Raw genomic sequence first — 4903 nt, 5'->3', positions numbered from 1 at the left:
CATGGAGAAACACTTGGAACACTTGTGAGTATAGGAGGACTGAGGTGACAGCAACTCACTCTGCCTGGGTGTCTGGAAGATATCACAAAAGAGATGACTTTTGAGCAGGATCTTCAATAGTCTGATTCCTTTCTGGTTCTGACTCCACAGCATGCGTTGGCCCTGCCAATCTATAAACATATTTCCTAACCTCTGGCTCTCCAGTAGGTTCCTCCACAAGGCAATTCTGTCCCTTTCTGTTAATTTCAGAGACTTCATACATCTTAGTTCTTTTTCTACTTCATTTCTCCCTGTGACACATCACTCTTCTCTAGAGACATTCAGCCTGACATTGGAGAGCTTATGAGTTTTCTCCTGGGTGTTCACTCACCAGTTGGGTATGTGGCCATCTCCTCTACACTTCATTTGCCTTCATTATCTACTCTCTGAGGAGGTGAGCAACAAAGTAGACATGGAGTGTGTTTTGCCATTTGCAGATGAACCACATAAAGTTCCAAATGTCAATCACTCTCCCAGTCTTCTGGATCACTAAGAAATTCATGACTCTGACCCTTGCACTCCTGGATGGACATCCTGCTCCTGATGAACTTGAAGACTAGAGATGACCCCTTTCCTTTACTTGTCCCTACCAAGTGGGCTCTGGAAATTAGGGGGGAATGAGGTCATTTCTTCAGTCTACTCCTGAATGATAATTTTTAATGATGGAAGATGTAACATCTGGTGTGAGAAACAACTAGGTTAGGCTTCTGCTTTCACGAGACTTCTGTGGGAGGCATTTTTGGTGAACGGATTCTCCAGGGTATTAACGGCCCTTTTGAGACCTTACCCAAAAGGACATAAGTCAACATGCCACAGCCTCCTGTCCCAGCCCTGGGGAAGGAGAGTCCTGGAAGGAGAGAGTTGACACAGTGAATCTTGGTCACATAAAATCAAAATCGGTCTGGGAATTGAAATAGGACCCACCAAATGGGGCCCAACTAGAATTGATATAATTGAGTGTGAGGTTCTAGGAGCTCCTTGGAGCTTGCTGAGAAGTCTGTAAGTCCCAACTCACCTTTCCTCTACTCTTTTCAGAGTATCCAGATGTCCCAGGAGTCAGGCAAAGGTTTAGGTCCTTTCTGTAGAGGATGCTGAAGGCTGGCTCCCTGTTCCTCTGGCAGAATGTCCCCTGGTCAGCTATGGCAGGCTGGTGACCTGCAGACCACAGCTCCATACAGATCAGTGTATACATGAAGGTGATATATTTTATTCCTCTACTTGTTACAAGTCAGGGAGCTTGGGAGTAAGATAAGGCCATGTTCATGGAAGGAGAAAGTAAGTGCTATAATTCTGGGAAGATCCATGCACCCTGAGGCATGGGTTCCTCTGCAGGCCCAGGCCAATGGGGACATTGGATCCTTGAAGAGGAAAGCCCAGAGCTGTACCCTGCTGAGGAATGAATATAAAAAATGAGTCAAGAGAAGAACTTTTAACAACAAAGGAAATCCTGTGTCTGGTGGCAGAAACACAGGTCTGAAAGTGAGGAGATATGTAACCCAGCCTGGTCTGACCTCTAAGGGGCCATGGCCTTGATTGAGTTTCTTGGTGTCTCTAAGCCCTGTTTCTCTTTCAGTTGGGACAGAGAGAGCCAGCCCATCCAATTCACAGGTAGATAAAACCAGCTGCTCCAGACGTCCCAGCTCTTCCTGGGGATCTGATAACAGACTTCTCAGCCACTGGGCAGAGGGCCCAAAGCAGTGCTGTTCAATAGAAGTGTGTCAGCTACAAATGCAAGCTACAACTTAAACAGTAAAAAATATAAATAAAAAAGGTGAGGTGTATTTTAATAACGTATTTTGTTCAATACAATATATCCAGAATACCAGTTCAATATGCAATAGATATAGAAATGTATTGATGAGATAGTCCACATCTTTTTTTTTTCACACTTGGACTTTGAAATCTGGTGTGTCTTTCACACACAGGAAATCTCAACATGGACATTTTGGGAACTCTAGGGCCACGTGTGGCTACTGTGCTGGATGACAGGCCTGGGGGTGGAGGTCGGGGTTCAAGGCTGGATAGTAGCCTGCTTAGTTGGGCCAAATGGCCAACCCTTATAGTTCCTCTCCCACTTCAGTTGAAGCAGGCTTCCTGGAGGGTGATGCTTTCACTGAGTTTGAAGTCAGTAGGCAGGGATCAGAGATGGATGGAGAGAATCCAGGAGGACCACAGGAGGAGGGAGGATGACAAGGAGAAGGGCAGAGAGGTGGTAGAGAGCGCGGGGAAGCCCTCACCGCGTCCACAGCCTCAGGTCCATGTGAACCCCGCTCAGGGCTCACACAACCATTTGCACTTGTCAGTGTTATGCGTGTTTTCTTGTTCTCACCCTAACCAAATGCATCCGACCCACTCAGCCCTGTTTCTGGTTCAGCCCTTGATTGTAGAGCAGAGTGGGCTCACGGTGAGCCCTCTGCTTCCCTATGCATGCCTCATTCTCTCCCTTCATAGAATAAAGTTAATCATCTTCATTGCTGGCCAACCTGCCTCCAAGGAAGACTGCAGAAATGCGTGGGAGTTAACATGTGTGAAAAGCGCTTGGAGCATCAGAGAACAAGGAGCTTCCATACACAGCGTTTAATTATTCATTTGGTTTTTCAAATCCAGACACTACCTTGAAAAGGTCTCTGGCATTAGGGCTCCCACAGGCCCCGGGCACTGACCTTAAGACCAACGTGCCTTGCTCTCATGACACGTGTATGTGCTCCATCAGGGGGACGTCTGCGGTGTAAACAGGACAGCCCTGTGTCTGAGGGAGGCACCGCACTGATTCTGTCTCCAGCGTCTGTCTGTTGGGTGTTCGGTTTGCTGTAATATCCAAGCTCTTTCCTCCATTATAACAGAAACAGTGTGTGACCTTTAAGATCTCAGCCTCCAGGGAGAATAGTACCTGTTTCCTTGAAAACCTGAGCCACTGCCTCCTTTATAAATAGCATTTCAGAGAGTTGACACGGTTTGTTCATAATAACTATATTTCTCACCCAAAAGCTTAATTGAATTTTTGTTTAGTAACTTGTCTTTTCACCTGACGATGCCACCAGCTTCTGGGAAAAGGCCAGCAAGACTGTGATGGAAGCAGAGACGTACAGGGGGTGCGAATCCATTATGGGAAGAGGGCGGCAGGGTCCTGGGGAGTGGGCAAATGCATCCGTCTTTTTTATTTCCGGAAAACTGGTGTGAACCTCCTTTGACATGCCCTCTTTTACCCACACAAATACTTTATCCTCCTTCATTAGTTTCTTTACTGGGAGAAATGGCCCTTTTGGGTACAACTGAAGAAGTACAGGTGCCCAGTCTTAGGAAGCAGGATCCCTGGTCCCTTCTGGGAGGTTACCAGCTTCAGGAGATGTCGACTCTCTGATTGAGAGACTGGCAGAGGCTCAGCTACCTGAGGGCCGATGCTCTCCTGATGCCTGACATTGAAATTGTCACCTATGAGACGTGGTTGAGACACGGATGGGCCTCCGTGACCATCTGTGTGAGCACACGAGCAGGCAGCCACGCTGCACCTCCTCTCAGGAGTCCCAACTCACAAGGCACATTTGTGTCAGTTCATCACCACTGCAGTCCTACGTGCTGAATTCTCTCAGCCCCATTTCACAGATAAGGACACAGGAGTTACAAAGGTTTAGGGAAATGGCCCAAGTCCCCTGGTTACCTAGCGGTTTCCCTGGAATGGCAGACCCTCTCTAAAAACCTAAAGGAGCCCTAACTGGTTTGGCTCAGTGGATAGAGCATCAGCCTGCAGACTGAAAGGTCCCAGGTTCGATTCCGTTCAAGGGCATGTGCCTTGGTTGCGGGCACATCCCCAGTAGGAGGGGTGCAGGAGACAGCTGATCGATGTTTCTCTCTCATCGATGTTTCTCTCTATCCCTCTCCCTTCCTCTCTGTAAAAAATCAATAAAATATATTTAAAAAACAAAATAAAAGCCTAAAGGAGCTATTTGGAGATTGATCCAAGGAAAGCTACTGCCGAGGTGGGAAGTGGGCACAGGGAATCGTGTGCACAACACCCAGATCTGGAATCCAGGTCTTTCCATGAAGAAGCCAGTGTGCTCTGCATTCTTATACGCATCTGTGGGTTCTCACACATGCTCAGACATACACACAGAGGCACACACACAGTTTACTCACGCATGTACTTGTAGTTTTGGTATCTCAGTGCTGTTGTCAGGATGCCCACACACAGAGATATGAGTGGGATCTAGTTCTAGGAAACAGACCAAGGTGGTTCCTGAGCATCTCAGGCTGGGCTTTGGTGTCTTCCCTCCGGTGTATCCGGTGTATCTAGATCTCGGGGTGGCCTAGCGAAGCCCCTTTCAGTTGATAAAGATTCAGGCTGTAAGTGGATGTGGTCTGAGCTTGGCAGCTAGTAAGCACATGAGCTGGGCAGGCTTGGTCTCTGCCTGGGAAACCCCACTAGAAGAAAGGCCACCTCTTGCACACCTGTGGGAGGTAGCTTTTGGATTAGTGAGAAAGTGTTAACTTTACACATTAGCAAGTGGACATAGAAGGTAATGACACTAGGGAGGACCATGTGGAGAGGTGTGTGAGGGTTAGTAGAGACCTGCTGAATGACTGGAAGGCCGACCTTGGACAGGGCCCAGGGGTGCATCCCCAGACCTCTGACTATGAAGCTAAGGCTGAAGCCACACCAGGCCCTGAGGGTCTGAACTGGGTGCCGGGGCTGGGCCAGGGACCTGGGGATTCTTATGCCCTTTATGTTTGCCTTTGAGGCTGTGGAATTGAAAAAAATGCTTCCAGTATTTCTTCTGTTCATGTTTATCTCTTGTTCCTGAAAGAGAGCTTGGGGTTCCCAGGAAGCCCATTTGTTGGACTTCCGCTAAAGAGCTGAGAAATGGCC

This window comes from Myotis lucifugus, unplaced genomic scaffold (assembly GCF_000147115.1).
Source record: "Myotis lucifugus unplaced genomic scaffold, Myoluc2.0 scaffold_784, whole genome shotgun sequence".
Taxonomy (NCBI): Eukaryota; Metazoa; Chordata; class Mammalia; order Chiroptera; family Vespertilionidae; genus Myotis; species Myotis lucifugus.
Note: the sequence above shows the minus strand (reverse complement) of the source record.